We start from the raw sequence: 18,301 nt of genomic DNA, 5'->3' as shown, positions 1-18,301 counted from the left end.
TGTAAAATGCATTGCTCTTTTCAAGAAGGAGAGTAAGGCCCAAGCAACCTGAACAGAGTCGGCACTCAAAAGAAACAGAATGGCAGCTCTAAGGTGACGAATGTTAACCTCCCTCAACACTGGTAGTAACGTGGCTCTTCGTATCCCTTCGTACCCTGTGCAAAGCAATAGCAAATGAGTCAAATCTTCCTTTTTGTACCCACACACTGGGCACTCAGCCGAATCCGTACCATTTAGTATAACATCTAATATCAAGTGCCAAGAGACAATTAAGGTCTGTGGTGTGCTCTATATACATAGTAAATATTGTTATTATGAAATCCCATTCCTCCAGGGCATGCTAATGGTAGAGTGGGAAACCTCTCTGGTGTGCTGGATGAAGGCTGTCATGCTGTGTGCTTGACAGCCATTGTTTTTCCAGTTCTTCATTGGCAGAGGAGCTGACTTTGCTACTAGAGTTTGAAGTCAGTTAATGTTGAAATGTGTCTGTGCCTTCATTTTTCTTTGCAGTATATTGTCCCAATTAACTTTTTGCATGTCCTGAAGCAGAGTTGTCCACGAGTCCGGGTCACGTGTAAGTCACCCATCCAGCCTTGTTTTCCGTGCTACTTCTTGTCCTGGATTCCCTTACAAACTATGTTTCGAAAATTGCCATTAAGAAGTAAAAATAAATGACAATTAGTGAATATCAATAGAACACATAAAAAGCATGAAATAATGTGTACGAGTGAGGAAATCTTGTGACAAGCATGCACTGGCTCAATTATTATATTAAGACTTGCACCAACATTTTAAAAAACTGTACGCATTTATAAACATTTAACATTTTCAACATAAAGCGAAAACTGCTACCCCTACTGATCACATGTACACTATTTACCAATAGAAATAACACACTGTGGTATCCGGTGATTGGATCGGCAGTAAAAAAAAACATGTTGGGTAGAGAATTGGGCCTTGTTACATGTTTGGCAGTAAATCTGCTCATTTTACCACCTAGATCGGTTACCGTTAGTGCCACATTATCACGACTCGCTCTCCCGTGGACTTACCATAGGCTTACAAGTGGGGGTACGGTGGTGTTAGTGCCCATTTTTAGAGTCTGTTGGACTCCACAGGGATGTATTGCTGATGCGCCAGGAGCAGTAATTCCACGTGGTAAATCTTGCGATTTTTGGTGGTAAGGTGGATGATTTACTTCCAGCTCTTTGCTGCAGAATTTTAACGGAATTACAGTCCCTTAAACGCCATTTTGTTTGCATCAGTGCCATCCTTGTAATGAGGCCAAATGGTTTTTTTTCCTCCCTTTATCCAGCACTTTCCCACCTATTCTTGGGCTGGAATTTGTTTAGATATTTACATTGGTCCTAGAACATGTTGGGAAGGATGACTAAGTGGAGAAATAAAACATTCCAGTGATCTCTGTGAACACGTTTTTGGGGGAGCTTTATCAAGGCATCATGGGTTAGAATCATCTGAATCAAAATAAACAATATGGCTCCTTCCCGTGGTATAAAGATTACTCATGTAACTTTGGTTTTGGGATTAATTGCAAAATATATCCTAATACGTTTTTTGGAGGATCATTTATTGTGTTCTAGAGACCATGGGTGTCTTTCAATTTATGGGGCGGATTCATGGAATTATTTGCGTCGAAAAAACGGGGATTTGTGCGCCATTCTGCCCGCAAATCCATGTTTAACAAATTGTCATCCGCAATCGCTGCCGCGGGTGGCGGCTCCTTCCACGTTGGAAACTGCAACCCGGCAGGTAGGGATGGTAGTCCCTTATTTGTGTTTGGTATCGGCCCATTGGCCGGTCGCAGGACTGCCGGAAGTTATCTGCTCCCCACTCCCGGCAGTCGCTGCGTTTCAACCTCGCTGGTTCTCACTCCAGCTACCTTGGTTCCTTTGCTTTATTTTCTTGGCTCCTCCTGCTATCCTCTGCTCGCCTCGGCGTTGCGGCGGTATTGGTGCCGGCTTTTTTTGCTTTTCTTGCGGAACGGGTTTCTGCTTTCCTCCCTGTCTGTCTGTCGGTTCGTCCGGCAGTGGCTCTCCCTTCTCCCTTTCTCTTCCGCTGATCCTTCGGTGGTTTTTCTAGCTGACTATCCTTCTCTTGGTCGCTGCTTCGCGGCGGGTTTTCCCTCTTTGCCGCGTTCTTCACCCTAGCGGTCCTCCAGTTTTCTCTTCCTTCCTTCTCTTTTCTTCTCTGGTGTTTATTGCTCCCTCCTTCTGGGCCATGTCCCTCTGGGCCCTGTTTTGCTCCGCTGCTGCCTTCCTCCCTCAGCTGGCTATTCCCTTCCTCGCAGGGATTCTATACTCACCGGCAGCATTCTCCTCAGTCACCGGAGCCTATTCCCTTGTTGGATTTACTTTATTGAGATCTCTCCTGTGGATTTCGGCACATCATCCTGCCAACAAGTTGCCTTGGATCTTCGCCTACTCACCTACCATCTATCTCCTCGCAAAGGGTTTTTTCTCCCCCGTGTGGGTTTTTCCCTTTTGTTCCGGCTTGTTCCCGGAAGAGGAGTTCCGGGACAGCTGTCCAGTCAGCGGTCACTGTGGCTGCTCTCCGAGGCAGGCAAGTGCCACTAAAAAAAGGAAGGGATTACCTTAGCCGGCGGAACCTACTGGACTCAGACAACTCCGAAGGTTCAGGTGAGGAGAGTGTGGAGGTACGGGTGGACAAAGGGGTTCGACAGCATAAACAGTCACAGATTGAAACGCCAAAAGTTATCAAGATGTCAGCCGAAGAACAAGTCAGGGAGCTATGGAAGGCTTTCCAAGCAATGTGACTGGAATTACAGGGGGTTAAGACTGAGAACGCCCTCCTTAAACAGATGGTAGCAGCCAGGGAACCCTCCCACCCTCCGGAACTACCCCCTATGGCCGTTTCTTCAGGGAAATTCGATGGTTCCCCTAAGCGAGTGAAATAATTCTTAGAGGCCTGTACCATTTACTTCACCTTCAGACCTCATACGTTTTCTACGAACCAAGCCAGAGTGGGGTTTCTTATCTCTAATATGACAGGGAACGCGTTGACCTGGGTCACTCCATTAGTGACAAGTGGTAATGCCATCCTGCAGGACTTCTCTGGGTTCCAAAACCTACTGAAACAGACCTTTGAACGTCCCGAACTATCTTTTACCGCGTGTGAAGATTTGCTGGACGTAAGACAAGGTACTCTAGATGTACTGTCATACATCTCCTCCTTCAAGACACTGGCCGCAGGGGCGGGATGGCCCGAACAGGCGCAGTATGCTGTATTCAGGAGAGGTCTAAGAGAGGAGATCAAGGATGAGCTAGCCAGATCTCCACGCTCTCCCACTTTTTCAGACCTACTCGCTGCTGCTCTTCACATCGAGTACCGTCTCCAAGAGAGAAGAGCAGAACGCCGGAAACAAAGAGGATCGGGAATTCCAGTAGAACCCCCTTCACACTCTTCCTCTGGACGCTTCTCTTCTAACCCGGCCGACAAACCGATGCAAATCGGAGCCACAAGGGCACCTCTGTCATCTGCTGAAAGACGATGAAGAAGAGAGAAAGGACTGTGCGCATACTGTGGGTCTGACCAACATGTCCTTAAAGACTACTCTGAATTACCAGAAAAGAAGGCGGGAAACGATTACCCTCGGCGCCAATAGGGACCGGTGTCCGGGGGACTTCAAATCTTCTTCATCGTCCCTATGTTACTCTTTCAGTGTCGGCATCAGAATCCCAAAATGATTCCAGATTGATGGTTCTGTCAGTCATACTGAACCTCAAGGGTATACCGGTGGAAACACTGGCCTTACTGGATTGCGGAGCGGCAGGAAACTTCGTGGACACTCTGTGGGCAGATAAGATCGGTCTAACACGGATAGCCCGGAAGGAAGGTCAGAAGGTGGAAGGAGTCGACGGTACACCTTTGTCTTCCGGACTTATCACCCATACCACAGAGCAACTCTCTTTGGTTATCAACCGACACACCGAGGTACTTCAATTCGACATCATTAGAGCCGCGCATTTCCCCATTATCCTAGGCGTTTCTTGGCTTCGCAGGCATAATCCTCGCATCAACTGGACTGAAAACCAACTGAGCTTTTGTTCCTCCTACTGTTCTGCCAACTGTCTTCCGCTCGAAGCCAGGGAAGATCAGCAGTCGGTCAGGGTTCTCTCCAATGATCATAAGGGGATTCACGCTCTTCCAAATTTTTGTGCTGAATTTTCTGGGGTGTTCTAAGAGAACCTTCACGCTCGACTACCTCCTCATCGGCCAGAAGACTGCTCAATCGATCTCGAACCCAATGCCCTGGTTCCATTTGGGCGAATGTTCTCTCGTTCTCAGCCCGAAAAGAAGGTACTAAGGAGCTATCTGGACACCAACTTGGAGAATGGTCTTATCCGACCTTCGAAGTCTCCCGCTGGTGCCTCCCTATTCTTCATCAAGAAGAAAGACACCACGATCTCAGACCCTGTATAGATTACCGGGGTCTTAATAAGGTCACGATTCGTGATCGGTATCCGATGCCACTCATAACCGACATCATTGAGGCGGTACAGGGGGCTCGGATTTTCACCAAGTTAGATCTCAGGAATGCATATAATCTGCTCCGCATAACAGAAGGGGACGAATGGAAGACAGCCTTTCTCACCCCATACGGTCTTTTTGAGTATAGGGTGATGCCGTTCGGGTTGGTGAACGCACCGGCGGCGTTCCAGAGATTCATGGACAGGATGTTCTCAGATCTGCTGTCGGTCTCAGTCATAATATACCTTGACGACATCCTGGTTTTTTCACCTAACATGAAGGAGCATATCAAACACCTCACCCAAGTTCTGTCTCGTCTCCAGGAGAATCAGCTGCTGGTCAAGGCCGAGAAATGCAAGTTCGCAGTGTCCTCGGTACATTATCTCGGATTCATTCTTTCCGAAGAAGGGGTTGCCATGGACCAAACCAAGGTGGACGCCATTCTCGATTGGCCCGCTCCTACTTCGGTTCGAGAAGTCCAAAGATTCTTGGGATTAGCAAACTACTACCGAAGATTCATCTCTAATTTTTCGGAGGTGGTGTACCCGATTACGCGACTTCTCAAGAAGGAGGCAGTTCCGTTTATCCGGTCAGACGAGGCCGGTAAGAGTTTTGGTTATCTCAAAAGCCTTTTTTTGTTCTGCTCCCATTCTCCAGCACCCAGATCAAACACGGCCATTTATTCTGGAAACGGACGCATCAGCGGTCGCGGTAGGAGCCGTTCTTCTCCAGGCCATACAGGGTGTAGAACATCCAGTGGCGTACTTGTCAAAAACTCTTTCTCCCAGTCAGCTCAGTTATTCAGTACTGGAAAAGGACCTACTGGCCATGAAACTCGCCTGTGAAGAGTGGCGCCATCTGCTATTAGGGGACAGACATCAATTTCTGATCAGAACTGATCATAAGAATCTCAAGGTTCTACAACAGTTGGAGTGTTCTAATTCCAGGCAGGCCAGGTGGGCACACCTTTTTGCACAGTTCGAGTTCCAAGTCACGTATATCCCTGGATCTCAGAACAGTTTGGCAGACGCCTTGTCACGCAAAGACTCCACTAAAGAGCACACGGCGATCAAGAAAGAGTCCATGTTTAACCGAAATCAAATTCTGGCTTGCATCAGATCTTTCCTCCAAGAGGTGAAGACAGCCCTAGTGCAGGAGATGCCTCAACTACCCTTACGCCCTACCTCTCCTTTTCAACAAAAAGGGGGCTGGCTTTTCTACAAAAAGAAATTGTACATTCCTGAGGGTCCTCTATGCACTAAGATCCTGAAGTGGAGTCATGACTCTTGCTCGGCTGGCCATAGAGGGGCAGATAACACCTTTGAACTCCTCTCTAGAACGTTTCTTTGGCCTACCGCTAAGAAGGAAATCCACGAGTATGTCAAAACCTGTCCGATTTGTGCCAGAGCCAAGTATCGCCTGGGGAAACCGTTGGGTCTGTTGACTCAAGTCGAACTTCCTGCTCGTCCATGGGGACTGATCTCCACCGATTTCATTGTCGATCTGCCTGTCTCAGAATCCTGTACTTGCATTATGGTTACGGTGGATGCTTTTTCCAAGATGGCACACTTCTCCCCTCTTCCAGGTCTTCCCAGTGCTGCCAAAATGGCAGAGGTCTTTTCTCGGGACGTCTTTAAGCTACATGGTCTTCCCGATAAGATTGTATCGGATCGGGGAAGTCAGTATATCTCAAAGTTTTGGACTGCCTTGTGCAATCGGTTGGGCATTGAAAGAGCTCTGTCTTCGGGGTTTCACCTGGAGTCTAATGGTCAGACGGAACGCCTCAACGCAACCCTGGAACAATACTTACGGTGCTACATTACTCAACATCAAGACAACTGGGTCTCTTTGCTTCCTACTGCGGAGTTCTCTTACAACAATACCAGGCATTCTGCCACAGGACTCTCTCCTTTCTTCTGTACGTATGGGGTTCACCCCCGTGCTGTGTTTCCAGAGGTTCCTGGATATACCAACTCCCCGGCAGCGGAGGAAGTATTAGGGAATATCAAGGATGCCCAGACTTCCACTATCCGGAGTCTAGAGGCCAGCAGACAACGGACAAAATCCTGTGCCGATCGACACCGAAGAGAATGTCCGGCCTGGGAGCCCGGTGATCAGGTGTGGCTATCCACCCAGTTTTTGCCCAGATGGACACGGCCTTCCAAACTGTCTCGTCGATTTCTGGGACCTTTTCTTATTCTCTCTAAGGTGAATCCAGTAGCTTTTCGCCTCCGGCTTCCTTCCACTCTTCGCCGCATTCACCCTGTCTTTCATTCCTCTCTTCTCAAACCATACTATCCTGACCTACACCACCGACCCATTCCTAGGTCTGATCCGGCACTTTCCCCGGAGTCACATGAGTACGAGGTATCTCGTGTCCGCGATTCCAGGTATTATCGTGGGCGTCTCGAATACCTTCTGAGCTGGAAGGGCTACCCTGAGTCGGAGGACTCATGGGAACCGGCTTCTCAAGTTCATGCACCAAGGTTGCTAACTCAATTTCACTGGCGTTACCCAGGGAAGCCCGGGCCGGTTAGGTGGGGAGGAGGGCATACTGTCATCCGCAATCGCTGCCGCGGGTGGCGGCTCCTTCCACGTTGGAAACTGCAACCCGGCAGGTAGGGATGGTAGTCCCTTCTTTGTGTTTGGTATCGGCCCATTGGCCGGTCGCAGGACTGCCGGAAGTTATCTGCTCCCCACTCCCGGCAGTCGCTGCGTTTCAACCTCGCTGGTTCTGGCTCCAGCTACCTTGGTTCCTTCGCTTTATTTTCTTGGCTCCTCCTGCTATCCTCTGCTCGCCTCGGCGTTGCGGCGGTATTGGTGCCGGCTTGTATTGCTTTTCTTGCGGAACGGGTTTCTGCTTTCCTCCCTGTCTGTCGGTTCGTCTGGCAGTGGCTCTCCCTTCTCCCTTTCTCTTCTGCTGATCCTTCGGCGGTTTTTCTAGCTGACTATCCTCTCGGTCGCTGCTTCGGCGGCGGGTTTTTCCTCTTTGCCGCGTTCTTCACCCTAGCGGTCCTCCAGTTTTCCCTTCCTTCCTTCTCTTTTCTTCTCTGGTGTTTATTGCTCCCTCCTCCCGGGCCGTGTCCCTCTGGGCCCTGTTTTGCTCTGCTGCTGCCTTCCTCCCTCAGCTGGCTATTCCCATCCTCGCAGGGATTCTATACTCACCGGCAGCATTCTCCTCAGTCACCGGAGCCTATTCCCTTGTTGGATTTACTTTATTGAGATCTCTCCTGTGGATTTCGGCACATCATCCTGCCAACAAGTTGCCTTGGATCTTCGCCTACTCACCTGCCATCTATCTCCCCGCAAAGGGTTTTTTCTCCCCCGTGTGGGTTTTTCCCCTTTTGTTCCGGCTTGTTCCCGGAAGAGGAGTCCCGGGACAGCTGTCCAGTCAGCGGTCACTGTGGCTTCTCTCCGAGGCAGGCAAGTGCCACTAAAAAAAGGAAGGGATTACCTTAGCCGGCGGAACCTACTGGACTCAGACAACTCCGAAGGTTCAGGTGTGGAGGTACGGGAGGATAAAGGGTTTCGACAGCATAAACAGTCACACAAATGGGGATTTGCGGACGGAATGGCGCACAAATCCCTGTTTTTGCACAAATAATTCCATGAATCAGCCCCATGTGTGTCTATGAACAGTGATTAAAGTCATGCTACATGCAGTCTGAGGTGCTGCCTGGGAATCATAATATATATGGGTGTGTAGCCCTCCAGGCCAGAAACACCATCAGAATTGGGCCTCATTACGAGGTTGGCGGTAACCCGCTGGTGCCACCGGCGGGTTGCAGCAAATCCTTTAACACTGTTTCCGCTGCCTTTCCCGGTGCCACATGGACAGTCCAGGAAACCCCGGATATTAGGCGGCAGAAAATGTTGTGCCTCATTCCCGTGGAGTCCATTAGGGCTCGACGAGAATGGGTGCCTAGCGGGGCCGATGCGCCTGGCAGGTCAGACCTGCCGGTCGCACAGTGGAGTAATTTTGCTCAAAATGTTGGGGGGGGACATGACATCTGAAGAAAAGGTGCCCCCGCCAAATGAATGGGGACAAAATGGTGTGCCATGACAGTTGGGGGGGACAAACACCTCTGTCCCCCCCTAAAATTACGGCCATGCGGGAACATCTGCTCCGGCAGGCAGAGTTGTAGTCTGCTGGTCCGGAAAGGGTGCCGGTACGTTGCTACCGGCACCCTTGTGTCCGGGCCAGCAGATACGTAATGAGGCGATTTCCAGAATACCATTCACCCATATGTAATATAATTTCCAGAGGGCGCAAATCACTATATTTTGGGAATTCTGTATATTTCGCTTGGATTTGGGCACAGGAATCTGTCTGACTTTTAAAAAATGAAAATCCACTCCAAAATTAAAATGTAAAAGGATGGCAGAATGACGATTGGTCTATTTATAGGATCGTTTCAATCATTCACCCCAAAAATGCTGAAGTGGATGGCCCAATATAAATTCACCTAACCGAGTAACTGACGCTGGAGAATGGACCAGCGATATTGATGACTGCATCACCACATTGGAAGATAACGGACCCAATGATGTCAACTGCCCTAAAGTGGCTGAGGCTAGAGTAGAGGGCCCAGAGGAATAGCCCTGGATAAACAAGGTGCACATTCTGTGGATTCCTCATTTGAACCACAGGGGACCAATTTGTGAATTTGTGGAGCTGCTAAATCATGGGGTGTTGCCAGATGTGTCACTGCCTGAATTGTTCTTGGTCGCACCAGCATAACACTCTCATGGGCCGCATGCACCCCAGGGGAGCCCTGAGGCTGATCTCAGCAAATATGATGAATTATAGGGCGCATGATGCATGAATACAGCAGCAAGAATGAAGGGTGTAATTAGCCACGATGACAGCAGGCTCATTTCCTACCTAGATCATATATTTGCTGTGCAGCAAGCCAGCCAGATGTTCAGGGCAGCAAGGGCACCCAAACATACACTGTAGCCTACAGCATCCAGCCAAGGTGTAGATAGCCCGTCAGGACTGCGTTCACATATTCAGAGTACTTTGCAGCAGCTCTGTTATTTGTGGAAGGAATTTGATCACTGGACCCCTTGACCCTCCTAACCCACGGCCATGGGCCCTTCCTGGTTTGGAGATGGTGAGTTTGTATAGAGGAGCCACCCTGAGCACCATACTTGAAGAAGCAAGGACAGGTGCAGGGCGTTGAAGCAGTCCCTATTGTTATATGATGCTCTGGGGTGGGGGCTCAAGCATGACGCCACATTCTGAGCAGACTCAAATAAGACAGGCATTTTCCCTCCCTGCCCCCACCCCACCCTCCCAGTGAGCTCTGCAATGTTTTAAAGAGGGGTTGCAGACTATTGGGACTATTGTTGGAAACCCTCCTATTTTTTAATGATAAGGCGAGGAAGATGGGGGAACACTGTGCTTATTTATTTTATTTATTTATTGTTTGCCTGTAAGGAATATATAATATAATAATATATAGAATATACTGTTTCAAAGCACCCACAGGAGAGGGAGGGAAGGACGTAGATTACAACACAATATTACGAGCTGAGGGGAAGAGGAAGAGGGACGAACCTACTATGCCTTGTGAGTATTCCGAACGTGCAAGTGCAGAAAGGAAGAGGGAAGAGGCGGTAAGTGCATCAGAGTCCGACCTTGTGGGAGAGCCATGGAGGAAGTGCTAGGAATGTTGAGTGCTACACGGCCAGAGCCGCGGGAGGTGCAAGTGCGAGTCTCCAGAGCGGAGGGTGTGCAGATGCAAAGTGCTGTGGATAGACAGGAGCTGGGAGTAATCAGTGAGGGAGGTCAAGACCCTGAAGATGCATAAGGGCCAAGGACATCGATTCAGCAACTGTGGGACTAGCAGAGGACAGAAGGTGGGAAGGAGGATCGAAAAGAGGGAAGTCTTCAGGAGCTTCTGGAATTTGAGAAGGTCCTGCTCAGGGGGAGGGGGAGGCTATTCCAAAGGCGGGAGCCCACAGAGGAAAGTGAGCGACCCCCTGCCCTCTTTTTAGCAAAACACACAAAGAGTTGGTGCCAGAGGAGCTAAGAGGCCTAGTGGGAGAGTATTTAGTGAGATAGAGTTGAAGGTAGTGGGGACCCTGGGCCCAGACAGCCTTGTGGATGCTGCAGAGAGATTTCAATGTAATCCGTGCAGCAACCGGGAGGCAGTGAAGATGTTTTAGAGCAGGAGAGATGCGGTCCCTGGGCTTAAGGCCAAGGATACGTCTCGCTGCTCTATTCTGGATAAGCTAAAGGGGTCGCAGAGTGGAGGAAGGAAGATTCAGGAGAAGGCTATTACAATAGTCAAGTCTAGAGAGAACTAGGGCTTGGGTACAACTATTAAGTAAGCAATACTCCAGGTGGAATGGAGGACCTGCCTTGCTTGGGGCAGGTAGCATAAAGTTTTACATTTTGTGGGATTGTGCCCTGGGGAACTCGGGGGGGATGGCATTTGGCAAGAGCAAAGCCAGTGCTGCAACATGGCGCCAGCCTAGTTGCTGGGGCATGGAGCAACCTTGGCTTGGGGGCATGTCTTCTCTTCTCCTTTAACATTTACCTTTCCAGAGCCCTCCTGCTGTGGTATACACGGAAGAGCCCATCCCTGTTTCAATTCTAGCAATGAGCAGGGGGTGAAGCTACATAGTGTGGCACTGCTAGGGGCCAGGGCGGATTGGCCGAAGGGGGATTGGTCTGACCAGCACCCATCAGAACTGGATGAGCAATGGGAGGTACAGAGAGAGAGTGGTTTGGGGTGGTACAGAGGTCCACTTTGCTGGTGACAAGGGCTGCTGGGGGAAAATGAAGATAGCTGCTTGGAGGAAAAGGGGAGGATACTAGTGGGGAAGTGTGAGATGACATGACAAGGCTGATATCACCAAGCTGGGCATGATGGCACTAAAAAATACATGTCTTGCAGCAAGGATGTTATGGATTATGGAGGACAGGGGGTGGCAACTCTGTGTCTGAGGACTGAGTGGTTGTATGGCTGGATGAGCTTTGCCAGGGCAAGCAACAACAGTGTTATAATGTCCTCCCTTACAGCCCCCTAACCAATCAATCTATCTCTGTTACCCCCAACACCCTACCTGTAACCCCCTGTGTGCATCCCCGATATATACAATGTTTTGCTGTTCCAAAGCAATGTTTGTGCTTTATAAATCCCATATATACAAACATACTCCCATGTGACCGGTTGATATAGAAAGGGGGGAGTTGAGGGTATGTAATGGTTCCTCTGCTAGTTGTTTGCCCAGAAGTGGAATTTAGCTGGGGATGATTCACTGCCAGACAGGCTGCTTAGTTACTAGTGTACGAAGATGAAGAGTGGACAGTCACAGCTAGACAATATAATTCCTTCTTCCTGATGTCATGGCGCCTATCAGAATGGAGATACGTATGCGTTAAGATGGATTTTTAGATTCAGCCCTGTGGACAGACTCTAAGAGGCCACCATATTCGGATGAAAAGGGACATACGCTAATATCTAGCCAGACTCCATCTGGGTTATGTGACTGAACAGCAAGGCTTAAACATTGGAGGGTTTGAGAGTGCTGGAGTGTTCCGTTAACCACATACAGAGCACTCTTAATAATAGTTAGGCGGCATGTATAAAACAATAGTTATATATTTAGGCCTTACCCAACACTTATCAATTAAAAAGAAAAGAAATACAACCAGGTAAGTAATCAAGACTTTGAGGACTAATATATTGGGAAGAAAGAAATTAGCAAACTCCATATAACAGTTTAGCATTAAGGTTCTAACCTTAAAAAGTCCCTCCCTAGCTAGAAAAGAAGGGACCTAGTGCCCTTAGAGTGACAGGTCCCAATAAAAATCTTTTTAGGAGGCCTGGAGTCTCTTTTGGGAAGTTGAATAAGTGTCGGAGCTGGGGGTAAATGTTGCCAGACTCGTGATTAGGCAGACCCTTAAATGCAACGGTAATAGTGTTACTGCTGCATTTAAAGGCTACCGCCCAACTTGTGATGAGGCTCGGTGTCTTTTCTGCGGCTACTGTGAAAGCAGGAGCAAACTATAAACTCTCCAGTTGGGCATGGAGCGCAGCAGAGTTCGTAGCTGAGTTGCTGCAGTCTTGAGCAGTCTTAGCTCTAGGCAGTGGGCCTCATTACAAGGTTGGAGGTAGCCTTGCCGGCTTTACCGGCAAGGCTACCTCCAAACTCGCATCTGGGTCCGGCTCCCGCAAATGGGCAGTTACTGGGCTATTACGGCCCAGCAGGCCTCGGTAACTGCCCTTTCGCGGGTGCCGGGCCCGGTACATCCCCATTCCCATTTGACCCCCATAAGGCTCAATGGAAATGGGGAGGGTGGTAGCACGGTTAATAACGGTACCGGTGCTACCATCATGTTCTGCTCACGGGTGCCGGTACGGCCTGCAAGGGCACCCGCAAGCAAAACTCCTAGTATGGCGGTATGATAGCATTGGTACCGGTAGCGATATGAGCACATACGCTCAAATGTTACTGAAACTCATAACCCGCTATTACACCTATGGTGGAACACTCCCGGGGTCTGGGTTGGGGCCCTCCCCTCATCTCCCCCCCCTTTGCCTCTCCGGCACTCCCCTATACAGGAACTGCTCACACCAGACTATGCTATCAAACACACAGAGACAGTTAATATTGTTCTTTTTCTTTGTACGTTATTGTTTTTGTTATACATTATATGCAAACTTAAAAGGGGTAGTATGCTACTTAGGACATGTTGATATTGTAACCATGAAGAAATGCCAATAAAGAAATTTAAAAATAAACGGTGCTGGTAGTGATACTGGCGCCATTGTTGCCTTACCATCATACTTGTAATCAGGCCCAGTGTCTTTTTTCCGTGGCTACTGTGAAAGGAGGAGCAAATTATAAACTCTCCAGTTTGGCGCAGAGCGCAGCTGAGTTTGCTGACAAGTTGCTGCAGCCTTGGCTCTAGACTGTGTCTTTTTTCCATGGCTACTGTGGAAGGAGAAGCAAACTATAAACTCTCCAGTTGGGCGCAGTGCGCAGCAGAGTTCTCTGCTGAGTTGCTGCAGTCTTGTGCAGTCTGGAGCAGCAGGGCGCAAGAAGACCCGAAGCCTCGCAAGTTGGTATGGGGGGGGGAGAATAAAGCTCATGTCTCAATAACGTAAGTATATCCTGCGGCGTGATGAAAGTGGTAGTGACTGTGATCCTCAGATCCTCACTAAGTGAGTGCGGCATGAATAACTGTATTACTAGTAGTAATATATAAAATCTTTATTTGGAAATGAAAATTCCCATAAAAAAACACACAGTAAAAATAATACAGCAAACAAATCCATTTAAATACAATCATAGTCTGCGATCTGCAGAGGTAAACTAAAATCATTCGTATATGCCTAAGAATTGCTTGCGTAAAATGAGGGCTAACTCAATGTATAAGTATACATTATGGGCTGTCGGCAGTTCCGGGACTGACAATAAAACATAAGTGCTGGTTGCACATGTCTAAGCTTGGAGGCTCTTAATGCCAGAATTATGAAATCTTTCATCGGTTTTTACTAAATTAGGACAGAAAAACAGGAAGTGCAGCAGCTAATTTCTATCACTCTCACAGCAAGGGCTGCCCCTTCTCTCATTGCGATTGAGTGAGAAAACTGCCCTTCCGCCTAACGAACAAAAGATTTGCTCTGATGGCCATAATCACTGCCCTTTTCCTCGGGGTGGTGAACCATTGGATATAGGTTGAATCTGTTTATCAATCTCTGAAGGGTGTGTTTTGTCCTGGCCATCAGGACTGCATAATCTGCATACAAAAATGCACACACCCTCTGGTTGGCTATCCTTGGGACATCACTTACCAAGTAGGCTAAAACATTTGGTAATTAATTTATGTAGAGATTGAAAAGGAGTGAAGCCAGGACACAGCCCTGTCACACTCTGTGAGAGATCTTAAATGCCTGTGTTTCTTGGCCCTGGTTTCCCAGTCTTACTTTTGCCATCACTGTGACTGTACTAGCTTACCGGGGAGTGGGGAATTATACAAATACAGAGTTTGCTATCTAGGGCCTGTATTTTATACCCCTACGGCGGGCAGTATTGTAAGCTTGCCACACGCGCTGTGGAGATTACCCTCACAAAGCTTGCTGTTAATTGCTGAGTCTGTCAGATGAAGAGAAACACCCACTCAAGATACAGGCTGCGCAGTGCCACTGCTTGCTCAAGGAAATGTACCCGGATCCCCTCCCGAGGTCCTTTGGGCTCCAACAGCAAGCCCAAAATGAAAAAGGATAAAAAAGAAAAGAAGGGTCCGGTGGATGAAACACAACCTTGTGGTGGAGGGCGGCAGGATAGCTGACCATTTTTTTCAGAATGACGAGGCGCCTGAGGGAAATAACAGAAACCCGGAGAAGAGTACCCCTCATGGCTCGCCCATGATTGATAATAATGGATCTCTGCTCAAATTGTGCCTAGATCTGCAGCGTAACTCTCTCTGCCCCATAAATACCAGCTACAATAACATTATTGGTTCTAACCTGTCGGCTAGTCCTGACCTGGAGAAATTAGTGTATTTCTCAGAGTGCTCTATGAATGATAGTTTAAGTGAAGACGTAGCCTCAGATCAGTTCAACCGCTCTGTATTGGTCCAGCCAGTAGAAACGTCGGCTGTTGCTTCTTTTTGGATATGATCATCACAAAAATTGACGCTTTGCTCCTTTTGTGCACAAAACCTGCGGACGATCAATCCGAGCTTTGGTGGTGAACGTTGTTATTGCGTATAACCCTGTGCTAAGTACAAAGCATAGTTTAGATACGGGTGTCTCTATAGATTCCTCTGCCACAAGGCCTAATTTGCTTAGGGTCAGCAACCTTTGATACAAGCATGTACAATTAAGCCACCGGTGGGTTTGATATCTGATTTAAAAATTCCACAGCAAGAGTCTCTTAAAATTATAGCTGACTCGGAGGAACATGCTTTGGAGGCTCTTTGTATTGAACAATCACTGCTCGCTAGTCCTGCACATGGATGAAAGAAGAAGCTAAGGAATGTCCAGCAAGCCAATTAGCTGAACAGGTAAAGTGAACTGGCTTAAACCTTAAATTCTCTGCTACGCAAAAAGTCACAGAAATATGTTGGCCTTACAGCACGACTTACAAGATCTGGCCATCGTATGATAACGAATGAACTAAGTGACGGAACCACTCGGCAGGTGGTACTTCAGAGGGCGCTCGACAAATGGATATGTACTTATAGGTCGGCTCCAAAAACAATATCTATGATAACACAGACAGAGCCTACATATATTTCTGAGGTAGTTACGACTACATATACTGGGGACACGCGGGTTCCTGTAACCAGTAAAGATATAATGGGTGTCTCCTCTAAAGATTTGAAATCATTAGAACAGAACAACTTGTCCTGCTGCCTTTTGCGGCCAATAACCTCAACTACATACAGAGATCTAATCAGGTAATCTCCCGGAGAACGTACTCAATCCAAATGCGGTAAACTGGCTCTCATGTGTTGAATCCTTACAAGTACCAGTGACTAGTAAGACAAACTATCCTTCTGATTATCATAGGCCGGTTCATTCGAAATATGTTGAAATAGTAGAGTCTAATCCTATGGCTGCCAGTCCTTTCTTAAATCGGGCATGGCTGCTTCAACCTTTACATCTTGTTCCGGACCTGGCCATTATCTCTTCTGAGGAAATTGAAAGACTGGAATTGCCTTGGACCATTGTTGCTCCAACTGGGTTTTGGTTACCTTTATATCACACATGGTGGCAGAAAGAGTATGTAAAAATGCTAAATCCCGGGGGGGGGGGCGTGGCTAGCCGAGGACACCAAAGGATGTCTCCTTGGTGAGCTCTGGGACTCCTTCCCTGTCCCAATGCTCTAAAACCCCCTAAAATGCAATAAACACCCTGGAATGCTGCCTCACGGGTCCCCGAGATAGTGGGGAGCACTTTGAGCAACTTACAACCCCAGGGATCTCACCGTCGGGGAGAAAGTTGCAGATGACTGGAGAGGCCGGCGGCCTGCCAAGAGGGTGGGCGGTGGGCGCAATGTGCGGTGAAGCGCGGGGGCTTGTCACCCTGCCCCTGCTGCAGTGATAAGCCGGGTAAGGCTTGACCCACCGTGATTGTGTGGGTGGAGGATGCAGAGTGCCTGCTGGGGGTCATTCTGACCCGAAAACTGGTGTCAGCGTGAGGGGCGCGCTCGCCCATCCCCCATCTCTGCTGGTGCCTCCGCGTCGGAGAAAGCAAGGCGGTGCGGGAGCCCGCCATCGGGAGAGCACTGAGGGAGCGGGCGGCCCGGCCCACGGTGCACCTGCTGGAGGAGCGGGCGAAGCGCCTGCCGGGGCTGCGGATGGCGTTGGGACTAAACTGGGCCAGAGTCTGGCGCAGGGGTGCGGCACACGGTCATCCAGCCCCCTTCCCCCCCAGCTGAGCCGGGGCCTCCGCGGCTGAGGTGGTGGAGCGGCGTGGGAGTGCCACTCTCCGGGCAGCATCAGAGAGGCAGACGGCGCTGCTGGCGAAGCCCAGTGAGACAGGAGGTGAGGAGGCGGGCCACGGTGGAAAAAGGGCCTGGCATCGTATCGGCTGGGAAGCAGTGAAGTGTGGACACGCGCTCATTAGGGTGCTGCATAGACATTAACAGGCCCAGAGGGAGGAGGGCCCTGAGGCCCACGGGAGTACCCCCCATGGACGAGTGCTGTTAAAGTTAAGGGGTCGGAGGGGGAGACAACCCAGGGAGAGTGTGCTGGCTTCCCCTGGACATTGGATAGCAAACATCTCTATGCATGCAATCCCCCCCACCCTGAGGCATTGATGGTGGGCTCCGGCCCTCCCCCTGTCGATCTACTACTGTGAGCTTCTTATAGCCAGCCACCACTCAGCAGGCCGTTAGGGCCCACGAGGAGGGGAAGAGTGGAGGAGCCCGGTGAGAGGGGGATTCGAGAGGCCGGCACCGGTAAGGAGCGTTCAATTGCATGGGGTTGGAGGAGCCTTAGAGAGTTCCCCCGTGAACAGAACGGTCGGAGAATAGCCCAAAGGCACCATGAAGCTGATGTCATAGTAGATGTCCAGACCTAGGGGGCCAATACTGCAACAGCAGAGCGCTTCACTCACTTTGGGCAGTGTGGACCCTGGAGGACCCGGATCATCGCCGGCAAGGAGGAAACAGGAGGGGCTTGCTTCGAAAAGCGGTGCAGAGAGCAGTGACAAAATGTCCAAGCAGGCCGGGAAACCCAAAGGTTCGGAGTCGGGAGATATCAAATCCCTGATGCAGTCCGCAGAGACCCAGAAACGCAGCCAACTGCAAGCGCAAGCTCAGATCCACTCTCCTCCTTTGGGGGTCTTAGCGGATTGTAACGACCTGCCAATTCGCAGGTCAGATTTATTAGCAATGTTACAGGAGCTGAAGAAGGACATTAAGGATAGTGCCACCGACCCAGCCAAGTCCATCGCTGACCTTAACAAGGGAATAGTGGCAGTTGAAAGAAGGGTTGATGAGTTGGAGACCACAGTAGCTGAACAAAGCCATGACCATGAAGAGCTAACCAAAAGGGTCCAGATCTTTGAACAGCAAATGGAGCGGGTGCGAAACAGACAGGAGGATGCAGAGAATAGATCCCGGCGGAACAATACACGCATCAGGGGGATCCCGAAATCTGTCACGGACGGAGACCTGCAACAATATGTGATGGAGTTGTTCTGGCACATGCTGGACCCAGAGGCCGAGCGGGATATTGTCCTGGATCGGACACATAGGGTCTACTCAACGCTCAAACTAAAGAAAAATGTGGTCCCAGATGTGTTGACCCGGGTGCATC

At 49.4% G+C, this 18,301-nt stretch overlaps 1 long non-coding RNA gene across 2 annotated transcripts in view; it reads right to left on the bottom strand.

Annotated features, from left to right (window-relative positions):
* Nucleotides 1–498: 498 nt before the first annotated feature.
* Nucleotides 499–18,301, bottom strand: part of LOC138581068 (uncharacterized) — a 297,626-nt gene continuing 279,823 nt past the window's right edge. For both annotated transcript variants that reach the window (XR_011304415.1, XR_011304416.1), the window contains exon 4: nucleotides 499–634. This is a non-coding gene — a long non-coding RNA (uncharacterized lncRNA). The remainder of the gene's footprint in view (nucleotides 635–18,301) is intronic.

Source organism: Ambystoma mexicanum, chromosome 3p (assembly GCF_040938575.1).
Source record: "Ambystoma mexicanum isolate Mex_15411 chromosome 3p, UKY_AmexF1_1, whole genome shotgun sequence".
Taxonomy (NCBI): domain Eukaryota; kingdom Metazoa; phylum Chordata; class Amphibia; order Caudata; family Ambystomatidae; genus Ambystoma; species Ambystoma mexicanum.
Note: the sequence above shows the minus strand (reverse complement) of the source record. Positions and strands in the feature narration are given on the sequence as shown.